At 47.9% G+C, this 13085-nt stretch overlaps 1 protein-coding gene across 7 annotated transcripts in view; it reads right to left on the reverse strand.

The window, feature by feature from the left end:
• TIAM1 (TIAM Rac1 associated GEF 1) overlaps positions 1 to 13085 on the reverse strand; it is a 497838-nt gene that overhangs the window by 351223 nt on the left and 133530 nt on the right. The gene's annotated exons all lie outside the window — the stretch shown is intronic.

Raw genomic sequence — 13085 nt, forward strand, 5'->3', positions numbered from 1 at the left:
AAATAAGAAATTTAAAAAATGTGCTAAAATAAATTGGCCTGGAACACGTACAAGCCTCTAAATAAATTGGCTGCTAAAGGGTTAAAGGACACATGCAAGCCTCCATATCCCTCAGGTGTCCTTTAACATAGGATTACTCACACATCACTATCTGTCAGATTGCAGAGATCCTCACAATGGTCCGATATGACCCAGAACAAGCCCACAATCTTTTTGCTGCCTTATAGGAGGCGCATTAAAAAAAAAAGTCACTTTGGCTTCTCCCTCTCCTTAATAAATCAGCCCCAAACATAAAGATGATCATTTCTAGAAAACAACCACCGCCCATTGCTGGAAACCGAGCAGCGGCATCCGAGCACAACAGACTGGCGCTATAACCGGCGATTCACATCAACACTTTTTTCTGACACGTCAAAAATAGAGCAAGGCGCTTCTGTGGGGTGTCAGCTGATAGGGAGGTGTGATCAGGAGGACGTCTGATATACCAGCGAACACACTGATCTATACATTTACATCCATACAAGTGAGAATGGGGTAAGCTGCAGGCTGTGTATAAAATCGATATTAGAAACCATTACACTGAACATTTCAATACATCGATTTAAATTCTAACAACATTGCAGGGCTACCTTTAAAAGGACGCTGTAGTGACACGTGGTAGAATGCAATTATTCAGGAGACCCACTTTTTTTGTTTTCTTTTAAGCAGTACCAGTTGCCTGGCAGCCCTGCTGGTCTATTCAGCTGCAGTAGTGTCTGAATAACACCAGTAACAAGCATGTAGCTAATCTTGTCAGATCTGACAATGTCAGAAACACCTGATCTGCTGCATGCTTGTTCAGGGGCTATGGCTAAGGCCTTGTTCACATTGCGTTCCGTTCGCGTCTGTTTTTTTCTTTTTTAGAGAGGTCTTTTTTTCCCCGACTCCCGGCGATTGGGTGGGCGATTTGTTTTTGTGCGTAGCCGTTTTCTAAGCGCTTTTTCCGAGTGGTTTTGTAATTCACTCCCTGACGCAAGTCATGAAGTTAACTCTTTGACCCGGAAAAGAATACATGTATGTATTGTAGTGTATTTATTCTTAATAACGCTAACGCAAACGCAATTGCCTTAACGCGCGTTTTTGTACACGTTCGCAGATTTTCCTATACCTTCCATTGAGGCGGAATCGCCCTGAAAAAGGAACACACACCGCTTTCCTAGCCACACCGCGCACGACCCGCGCTGATATGAACCTTCTCATACACATGTATTGGACACACGGTCGGGGGGTGTTTTGAAAAACCACAGGCGAGTGAAAAAAAGTAGGGATGGTCGGAAATGCCAATTTCCGATTCCGCGGTAAATCCGCATTCCGCCATTGCCAATTAACGGTTCCGCTTTCCGGTACCAATTTCTGCATTCCAATGCGGAATTTCCGCCGGAAATCGCGGAAATTCCGCCCGACTTTAACATCCATTTTCTCAAAAACTATAAGGTCTTTTTGAAAACTTTTTTTTGCATCTTGTTCAAAATTTGGTGTTTCTAGGACTTACGGGGGCTTTGCTATTAACCACTAAAGTCGGCGGATTTTTACTGTAATGTAAATGCAGAAAATGGGCAGATGCTGATTTTCTGCATTTTACTTTACAGTAAAAATCCACCGACTTTAGCGGTAAATAGCAAAGCCTCCGTAAGGGCTCGTTTCCACTATCGCGAATCCGCATCGCGATAGAATCCAACGCATGCGGATTCGCACATGGTTTGCAAGTGAATGGGCCGGTTTCCACTGTTGCGTTGGTGATGTGCGTTTTTTTGAGCGGTGAAAAAACGCACAAAAGAGCCAACTAATTCGCCTGAGAGTGGAATGCATGCGAATCGCAGGCAATGTATTTAATAGGGAAATCGCATGCGGTTTTTTTACGCGTTATTTCACAAGATTACGCGTGCGATTCCGCATAGGAACCAATGTAAATGAACACAGGCAGTGACATGGTTAAAAACGCATATAGCCTTCCCTATGCGAAATCGCATGCGTAATCGCGTAAAATAACGCGTAAAAATTGCACCTGCATGCGATTTCATCAGCGGTGGAATCCAGGCGATTCCGCACCGCAATAGTGGAAACGAGCCCTAAGTCCTAAAAACACCAAATTTTCAGGGTTTATTAAACTGAATCTTGTGAACAAGATGCAAAAAAAAGTTTTCAAAAAGACCTTATAGTTTTTGAGAAAATCGATGTTAAATTCTGGCAGAATTTCCGCGATTTCCGGCGGAAATCCGCCTAACACACTTGCATTACCGATTTCCGCATTCCGATGCGGAAATGCAAATTCCGATCGGAATTTCGGAAATTGCATTTTCGCGGAATCCGAATGAGCATCCCTAAAAAAAAAGTCGAAAACGCCTGCAGTGTGATCAAGCCCTAAGGCTGCTTACACACACGGCGTTAGACTGTTTGCACATGTGCAGTGGGGGGCGGAGAGGAGGCGGGGAGAGCCAGCTACAGTAGCCGCGCACATGGCTACTTAATATTCACTGCACTGGCGGCCGCTGATTGGCCGGCGGGACCACGTGATGCGGAGTGTCTCGCTCCGCATCACGTGGACCCGCTGGCCAATCAGCGCCACTCTGGGAGACATTATAGGAATCGAGCCGCCTAACGCGGCTCACTCTACCGTCGGCTCTTGAAGCACCATACGTTGTGTTAGGTGCACGTTATGCGACCTTAACGTAGCACCTAACGCAACGTCTTGGTGTGCAAGTAGCCTAAGAGTATTAGAGAGAGGATCAGGACAACCAGGCAGCTAGTATTGCTTGAAAAAAAAAATATGGCAGCCTCCATATCTCTCTTACTACAGTTGTCCTTTAAAGGGAAATACAGGTCAGCCTCCATATCTCTCACAGTCCAGGTGCACTTTAAAGGGATACTTGAAGAGAAACCGTAACCAAGAATTGAACTTCATCCTAATCAGTAGCAGATACCCCCTTTCCCATGAGAAATCTTTTCCTTCTGTCATCAGGGACACCTGTATGGCTGATATTGTGGTGAAAGCTCTCCCACAGTGTGATGTCAGGACCATGGTGCTGACATCACATTGTGGGAGCCCTGTTGCATTGTGGGAAATAACAGCTGTTTCCAACTGCCAAAAAAGCAAGCAGCAGCTACTTCCGCTGATATCACCTGCCAGACGGAAAAATGTTGCCATGTGATACACGTCAGAATGTAAATCGGGGAGAGGAAAGATTTTACAATGGGCACACACTGACTAAATCATTTATATTATTTATACATAATTGTAAAAATTGAGCACTTTTGTCTTTTTTTTTAACGTAGTTCCTCTTTAAAGGGAACCTGAAGTGAGTAAAATTATTTAAAATGAACACATGATGTAGCTGTACATGAATATTACATACTAACCTCACAGCCATTTCCTCTCAGAAGCTCACCATTTTCTTCTTACAGTGATCCCTTTCAGTTCTGTCAATATTTTGTCAGAACTGAAATACACCAGTTGCTGTCAGTTATATATCAGCAGCTGTCAGTTACAACTGAATGTGCATGGTAATGTCCATGCTTCCCTACGGCAGTGGTGGCAAACCTTTTCGAGACCGAGTGCCCAAACTTCAACTCAAAAGTCTCTCGTCTCTCGTAAAGTACCAACACGCCAATTTCAACAAAATGACCCCCCTCCTCAGAACATAAGAGATGACAAATACCAGGCCCTCAAACCTACAGTGACCAGATTTTTCTGGGTTCAACCTTGGACAGGGGAGGGGAGTGTTTGCGGCCGAAAAAAATGGGCATGGCCATGATATTGTATTGGGCGGAGCTAACAATGATGTAACAGCGAGGCATAAGAAAGCAGTGTTTCCGCCATGATGTGGTGAAACGAGGATTTGCATCATGGGTGTGCAGAAACTGTGTGATGCTATTTAATAGTATACCCGCCGAAACCCCAAAGCAGCTAACATAGCCAACTATGACCATTAAATAAAAAATGCAGCAACAGTTACCCCAGACACTAGAAAATAAACGCAATGTGGGCAGCATTTCAGCACAAAATAACGCAATGTGGGCAACATTTTAGCAGAAAATAAACGCAGTGGGCAACATTTCACCAGAAAATAATGCAGTGGGCAACATTTCACCAGAAAATAATGCAGTGGGCAACATCTCAGCAGAAAATAAACGCAGTGGGCAACATTTCACCAGAAAATAATGCAGTGGGCAACATCTCAGCAGAAAATAAACGCAGTGGGCAACATTTCACCAGAAAATAATGCAGTGGGCAACATTTCACCTGCAAAAAAAAAAAAAAAAAAAGGAGGAGTTTACTCACCTGACAGAAGTCTCCTCTACCGGCCAGCCTCTGGCACGCACCTCCCCGGACGATCCTCCAGCAGTCTCCCGCACTGACAGGCAGAGAGCAGGGCTACGGGAAGATGGTGCTCGAAGCCCTGTACTGGAGACACAAATAGTCTCCAGTACAGGGCTTCGGACGCCATCTTCCCGTAGCCTTGCTCTGCCTGCCGGAAGACTATGCAGGCTGGAGCGGGGCTGCGTGCTATGAACAGGCAGCTTTACTTACCTAGGGCTTATTCTGGCCCCCTGAAGTCGCCCTGTGCCCGCAAAGGTACTCAACAATTCTCTGGTCCCCGCCACGGCTCAGTTTCGCTTTTGGCGACTGAGCCTGTAGCCGGCCACTGCCCCTGCACGGCCCTGGCTGAGCACGTCCTCATTCGCGCTACCATCGACAGGAGCGTCCTGCGCAGGTCGAGTAGATTTTCTCATGTGCAGGCGCAGTACGATCTCTACTGCGCCTGTGCAGGAAGCTCCTGGCAACGGGAGCGCAAACAAGGAGGCAGTAGCCAGCGGCAGGCACAGTTGCCAACAGCAACGTTCAGGAGGGGGGGGGGGGGGGGGACCAGAGGATCGTTGAGTACCGGCGCAGGCACAAGGTGACTGCAGGGGGTCATAGAAGCCCCAATTAAGTAAAAGTGCCTTTTTTAAATCAGACTTGATCCTTTTAATGGTGTGCTGTGCTGACCTACTTCCACTTCCTGGATACTTGGGTTACTGCCAGACTCCACTGGGCATGCACCCACTGCTATATGCCTGAATGGTGTGGCACTGTACATTAGTACCAGCAGCTGTGCCTGGACTCTGCTCTCCACACTGTGTGCTGCATCTGTGCAGGACGTCCTGTTTGGACAGCCTGTATGCTGCAGGTTAAACAGTAGCCAAGCAACGTGTGATGCCAGAAGAGCAGATGGAGAGTAACCAGGCCTGACAATCCCTGGAGAATGGTTACCTGCCCTGCCAGGAGCTATCGGGGGAACGCAGGGTAGGCTGCAAGCAACCTGCGATGCCAGGAGAGCAGATGGACAGTAACCAGGCCTGACAATCCCTGGAGAAAGGTTACCTACCCTGCCAGGAGCTATTGGGGGAATGCAGGGCTTGCTGAAAGCTACCTGCGATGCCAGGAGAGCCGAGGGAGAGTAACCAGGCCTGACAATCCCTGGAGAATGGTTACCTACCCTGCCAGGAGCTATCGGGGGAACGCAGGGCAGGCTGCAAGCTACCTGCGATGCCAGGAGAGCAGAGGGAGAGTAACCAGGCCTGACAATCCCTGGAGAATGGTTACCTGCCCTGTCAGGAGCTATTGGGGGAATGCAGGGCAGGCTGCAAGCTACCTGCGATGCCAGGAGAGCCGAGGGAGAGTAACCAGGCCTGACAATCCCTGGAGAATGGTTACCTACCCTGCCAGGAGCTATCGGGGGAACGCAGGGCAGCGGCTGCAAAATTCACCTCAGTCACTTTACACTTTTGTGCCTTCCTGGGCTGTATTTTCCCCATGATAATTTCTCATACAGGTTTGTGGCTGGCTCTGTATGCATGGCGCAGTGCAAGCAGCAATCTTAGGCCTGTGTCACACGGGAGGCTGACGGGGGTGAATTCATTACCTGTCAGCTGCTGCCGTGTACCGTCCAGGCACTTGCTAGCACTTGGCACAGGAGATGGAGGGGCGGCTCCCTATCAGGTCAAATACGAGTGCTGCAGCAGTCGGACATGGCGTGCCAATTTTCTGTGCAGGTAACACGAGCATGTGTCAAGCGCTAACACAAGAGGGGTTGCAAACTTCCCCATTCAGTGCATAGAAGGCATTTACTCCCAGCAACTGGTATATGGCAGAGGTCTTAATTCAGGGCTGGAACCCACTAGAGCGATTTTTTTTTAGCATTTAGGGAGCGAATTAAACCGCTAGCGATGTCCCTAAAACGCTCAGCTAATGTTAATGGATGGGCCAAATTCCACTGGAGCGATTGCGATTACCAAAATTGCAAATGCAGGACATGCAGCATTTTTAGGGTTTAGCGTTAGCATTTCTGCAATGTAAAGTATAAAAGAGCTGGCGTAATCGCTCATCAAAACCTACACAGAGCGATTTTGCTAGCGTTTTTAAAATTACTACAATGTAAATGTAAATCAATTGAAAGGACCAATCAGAATTAAAAACACTAATCGCTACACAATCACTGGCAAAATGCTTACACTTATTAAAATTGCTACCAAAATAGCCAGAAAACGCTGATGAAATCGCTTACTAAACGCTCATTAAAAACGCTATCGATTAAGATTAGCGATAGCGCTTTGTAATGGGTTCCAGGCCTAAAGTGGAACTGACTATTCCCAATCAGTAGCGGATACCCCCTTTCCCATAAGAGATCTTTACCTTTTCTTAAATAGATTATCAGGGACAGCTGCGTGGCTGATATTGAGGCGGAGCCCCATGGGTTGATGCCACGGCCCAGCTCAGCAGCTGTGGTCTACTTGATAGCTGCCATGGCCACAGCAATGCAGACAACAAATTCTGACAAGCTTCAGAAACATGGCCATGACTGCATTGCCTGCAGGGGACGGTGGATCACCTTACAGCCAATCAGGTAGGTAATTAACCTCCTTGCCGGTCTAAAAAATCCGGCAAGGAGGCAGCGCCGCACTTTTTTTTAATTTTTTTTTCTAAATCATGTAGCGAGCCCAGGGCTCGCTACATGATAGCCGCTAAGCGGCGGCATCCCCCCACCCACTCCGATCGCCTTCGGCGATCAGGAGTATGCAGGGAATCCCGTTGAGAACGGGATTTCCTGCAGGGCTTCCCCGGTCGCCATGGCGACCGGGCGGGACGACGTCACCGACGTCATAGACGTCGTGACGTCAGAGGGAACCCCGATCCGCCCCTTAGCGCTGCCTGGCACTGATTGGCCAGGCTGCGCAGGGGTCTGGGGCGGGGGGGGGCGGCTCGGCGGGTAGCGGCGAATCGGCGGCGAGCGGCGGCGATCGCGTACTACACGCAGCTAGCAAAGTGCTAGCTGCGTGTAGGGAAAAAAAAAATTATGCAAATCGGCCCAGCGGCGCCTGAGAAATCCTCCTGCGCAGGTTACCCCGAGCTGAACTCGGGATAACCGGCAAGGAGGTTAAAGGGGCACTATGGCGAAAACATTTTTGAACTTAAAATATGTGCAAACAGACAAATAAGAAGTATGTTTCTCCCAGAGTAAAATGAGGCATAAATTACTTTTCTCCTATGTTGCTGTCACTTTGGCCTAGTGCACACCAGAGCGGTTCGGCTGCAGTTTGCGATCCGCTTGCGGGTGCGGATCTGCTAGGGTAATGTATTTCAATGGGCTGGTGCACACCAGAGCGGGAGGCGTTTTGCAGAAACGCATACTCCCGGGCTGCTGCAGATTTTGGATTGCGGAGGCGTTTCTGTAAGGCCTGGTGCACACCAAAAACCGCTAGCAGATCCGCAAAACGCTAGCAGATTTTAAACGCTTTTTCTTATTTTTCTGCAGCGTTTCAGCTAGCATTTTGCGGTTTTGTGTAGCGGTTTTGGTGTCGTAGATTTAACATATTGTTACAGTAAAGCTGTTACTGAACAGCTACTGTAACAAAAAACGCCTGGCAAACCGCTCTGAAGTGCCGTTTTTCAGAGCGGTTTGCGTTTTGCCTATACTTAACATTGAGGCAGAAACGCATCCGCAATCCAAAATCTGCAGCAGCCCGGGAGTTTCTGCAAAATGCCTCCCGCTCTGGTGTGCACCAGCCCATTGAAATACATTACCCAAGCGGATCCGCACCCGCAAGCAGATCGCAAACCGCAGCCGAAACGCTCTGGTGTGCACTAGGCCTAAGTGCTTTTCAAAATAAATAAATCCCTGAGAACCCCCCATGAATGAGCCATACATTACTTTTCTCCTATGTTGCTGTCACTTACAGTAGGTAGTAGAAATATGACATTACCGGTTTTGGGCTAGTCCATCCCTCCATAGGGGATTCTCAGCATGGCCTTTATACTTTATAAAGACACTCACTGAAAAAGATTTATATAAAGTTGCCGACCAGCCTCCCTGCTCACCGTATACTCTTTTGGCAGCAGGACAGAGCAACTGCCTACTGCTTTTGAAAATAAAGAAAACCCTGAGAACCCCCCATGAGGAGATGGACTAGTCCAAAACCTGTCGGTAATGTCAGATTTCTACTACCTACTGTAAGTGACAGCAACAGGAGAAAAGTACTCCTTATTTATATATGTTTGCACATATTTTAAATTTTAACATTTTTCGTCATAGTGCCCCTTTAAATGCGAGTGTTGTGGATTAGGGGGTCTCAGTAAATAAATCGGAGTCTGCATTTGCTGGCTTTCATGAAAGCTTTGCAGTCAATCCCTTCATCACGTCTCGGACGACACATGCAGTGCCTCGAGGTCAGTTGCTGGCGTTACGTTTGAATGCCAGCAAACGCCACTTACATTTTCAAAAGGCTCCCAAACGCTGGTAAAGTCTATAGGGGGAGGAAGATACACAGGGAGGAAGCCAGGAAAAAAAAAAAAACGAAGTTCAAATAAGACACATGACAGAAGTACAGCAGAAGGCTGTGTGGAGCAGCCCTTACAACGAGACATGCCCCATATAATAAGCGCATTATAAACAGGTGTGTTCGGAATTCAGCATTAGCAGAAAAACTCAAACACACGGAAACATAATTCCATGAATGTAATAAAAAATTCTGCAATCTTAGATCGGAGTTTCACAAGCCGTTTCAGCAGGTTATGTGATTAAAAATTAACTTACCATTTCAATCTGCATCCAGGTAAAAACTTCCAAACCTGACAGGAAGGGCCCCTCCACACTGAAATCGCAGGGTCGGCACGACTCACGATCGCAGCGCCGGCACGACTCACAATCGCAGGGCAATCGCAGGGCCGGCACGACTCACAATCGCAGGGCCCGGCACGACTCACAATCGCAGGGCCCGGCACAACTCACAATCGCAGGGCCCGGCACAACTCACAATCGCAGGGCCCGGCACGACTCACAATCGCAGGGCCCGGCACGACTCACAATCGCAGGGCCCGGCACGACTCACAATCGCAGGGCCCGGCACGACTCACAATCGCAGGGCCCGGCACGACTCACAATCGCAGGGCCCGGCACGACTCACAATCGCAGGGCCCGGCACGACTCACAATCGCAGGGCCCGGTACGACTCACAATCGCAGGGCCCGGCACGACTCACAATCGCAGGCCCGGCACGACTCACAATCGCAGGGCCGGCACGACTCACAATCGCAGGGCCGGCACGACTCACAATCACAAAGGTGAAATAAAAGTGGGAAGTTTTTTTTTTTTAAAATGGGGGGTCGCAAGACAATTCGCATAGCACCGCATTTGCCTGCACTCCCATTCACTTTAGCACAAATGCATTTGGGTTAAGAATGGGTCGCATCATTCTGCACAGGGGGATTTCTAGATTAATCCTGGTGCCCTTGCGTTTGGCAAAACGCATGCGCTGTGAACATTGGATAGACGCGCATGCTGTATGGGAGGGCCCTGGGCGGACATAGTCCTGGCTTAGATTTGATCCGTGGGCCCCAGTGCTGCATGGTGAGGGTGTTAAACGCTATGCCACTCACTGCTTCCGTTCTGCTTAGTTTTGGGGACATTTTTTATATAGAAAAAAACAAAACAAAAACGTAGAAGTGTCTATACACCTTAAAGAGACTCTGTAATAAAAAAAATCCCCCTGGGGAGTACTCACCTCAGTAGGGGGAAGCCTCTGGATCCCATCGAGGCTCTCCCAGTCGTCCTCTGTCCCACGGCGGGCTCGCTGCAGCCCACTGAATGCACAGCCAACAATTTGTCAGGCTGTGCTATATTTACCTTTCACAGTTCCAGCGGGGGCGCTGTTGCGGCTCTCGCTAGGAAATAGCCGATCTCAGTCGGGTCAGCTCTACTGTGCAGGCGCAGCAGACTTGCGCCTACACAGTAGAGCGGACCCGACTGGGATTGACTATTTCCGCCTATTTCCGAGCTGAGAGCCACTTACTGCCCTGGAGCGGTGGATGGTAAATATTTACATGTCCTCCGTTCCTGGACCTGCAGAGAGACGACAGTGGGACGGAGGAGGAAGCCTCGGTAGGATCCAGAGGCTTCCCCCACCCAAGTGAGTACCCCCCAGATGCATTTTTTGTTAATACAGATCCTCAGTGAACCAGAGATGAAAGACATGGGGCTTCCTCAAGCCCCCTTTCGAGGCTGCTCAGTCGCTCGCAGTCTCCACAGGTGGCTCCTGTCTCTGCAATGCGGGGCGAAAGCCTGGCCGAGTTGGGCTTCATTTCACATGCCTGGCCAGGCGGCGCGCACTCCCACAGCTAGGAGCTTTGTACCACTCCGGCCCCATGTCCACTTTTGCGCCTCCTGTCCTAGTGATGATCGCAATGTGCCAATTTCGCTTACGTGAAATGTAACGTAAAAGTAAAACCAGGGCTGTGGAGTTGGTCCAAAAATCCACCGACTCCGACTCCTCAGTTTAGGATTCCACCGACTCAGACTCCGACTCCTCTAATTTGCATATTACAATTTTGTTGATTAAAAGTATGTAACATGAAATTCGTCTCTTAACTGCCAACGCTTAGGAATTTTACAAGACAACTGAAGTGAGAAGGATATGTAGACTACTATATTTATTCCCTTTAGACTAAAACTAGTCCTTGGTAAGAGTACTTGTAAAAGGTACAAACCGGAACAAAGAACATCTATCAGGCCCTAGGCAATGTAAGTGTGGGTATCACGTTAGAGTGATGTGCAGGTACTCTGCAGGGGAATGAGGAGATTGTAAACAGACAACACCTCTGTGTTCAATGTGCACAGCATTCTCAGTGGATTCCCTGCAGCTCTGTGGGGAGTGCATATGTAGAGTATAGTACTACTGTGTAACAAAGTAAACCTGAGACAGATGAAATCAATGCAGAATTATTTCCATCTCATTGACCATCTCTATTAGTGACACAGCTACACATCAGGCTTTATTCTTACAGCATAGATGTTATTTAGTATATATGTTACGGCCAGAACCCGAAGTTTGGCCACTTCTAGTTCTGGCCGGCCACTTCGGGTTCTGGCCGGCCAATTCGCGAAGTGCCCGCTGCGCTGCGGCCAATGTTAGAAACGGATCGTTTACTCTGATATGAATGAATCTTCTGGCCGCAGCGCAGCGGCCAAACGTATTAATTTGTTGCAATTTTAAGCCGGCGGCAATGTAACGATTCAAGCCGCCGGCTTTTTCATCTGCCTCATCTCTCTCCCTCTCTTTCTTATGGCCAGCCGGCGGGGGGGGGGGGGGGGGGGGGGGGGGACACGCGAGTCCCCCCCGGGAGTCGTTCGTCGCAGCAGGGGCAGCAGAGCGGGGAGGCTGCAGACATTGCTTCTGCCAGCACCCGCTCTGCAAGAACGGCAGGCTTCCCTGCCGCGACGAACGACTCCGGAGGGACACGCGTGTCCCCGCCCGGCTGCCCATAAGAAAGAGAGGGAGAGAGATGAGGCAGATGAAAAAGCCGGCGGCTTGAATCGTTACATTGCCGCCGGCTTAAAATTGCAACAAATTAATACGTTTGGCCGCTGCGCTGCGGCCAGAAGATACATTCATATCAGAGTAAACGATCCGTTTCTAACATTGGCCGCAGCGCAGCGGGCACTTCGCGAATTGGCCGGCCAGAACCCGAAGTGGCCGGCCAGAACTAGAAGTGGCCAAACTTCGGGTTCTGGCCGTAACATATATATATATATATATATATATATATATATATATATATATATATATATATATATATATATATATATATATATATATATATATATATATATATATATATATATATATATATATATATATATATATATATATATATATATATATATATATATATATATATATATATATGATTCCTGTGTACACATCATATATACAGTCACAATCAGATCTGTATATCTGACCTTAAAAATACGGGGACTGCTTTATTGAAGCAGCACAAGTAACTAATTTTGATTGGTTTATTTCATTTTTGTGGACTAAGCACAGCTATTACTGTATATATACATTATTTTTAATGACTATTATCTGAGAAATAGAACATTTTATCATATTTTCTATTTTAATTACAGTTACAAATTCATTAGGAGTCGGAGTCGGTGCATTTTTTCCCGACTCCGACTCCAGGCACCCAAAATTGCCCGACTCCACGACTCAGACTCCGACTTCACAGCCCTGCGTAAAACGTTGCAATTATAACAATAACAATTTTGAAATGGAATTGATTTTGCATTATCCATTCGTAAATTTTGCCTTGTTTTGTGGAGATTACGAACGCGGCCCCCATAACCTTCCCCTTATTTTTCACTGCTGCTTGTGCTTCTGCCCGCGATCGCCAAGCAGGAATTTTCACTAGCCGCGATTGCGCCATTTATCCATCAGGAATGGAGCCAGATCGCGGAAAACTTGCACGAGCCTGCAATTGCATGTGGTGGAAAAGTGAAGCACACTAGTGAATAATGAGCACTGTGATTCTGTAGCGATCGGCAAAATGCCTGAGATGTACTTTTTGAAGCGGATTGCAGCCAGTGAAAAAGGGCCCTTATATTCTATTAGGCAGAAGAGCCCATGCCCCCCAAGGGGTATTGCTCAGAACCTGCGAGCCAAAACTCAACTTATTACGTGAAGAACCCCCCTTCCAGCCAGAGCGCAATCTGCACACTGACACAAAGAGAAAG

This window comes from Hyperolius riggenbachi, chromosome 2 (genome assembly GCF_040937935.1).
Source record: "Hyperolius riggenbachi isolate aHypRig1 chromosome 2, aHypRig1.pri, whole genome shotgun sequence".
Taxonomy (NCBI): Eukaryota; Metazoa; Chordata; class Amphibia; order Anura; family Hyperoliidae; genus Hyperolius; species Hyperolius riggenbachi.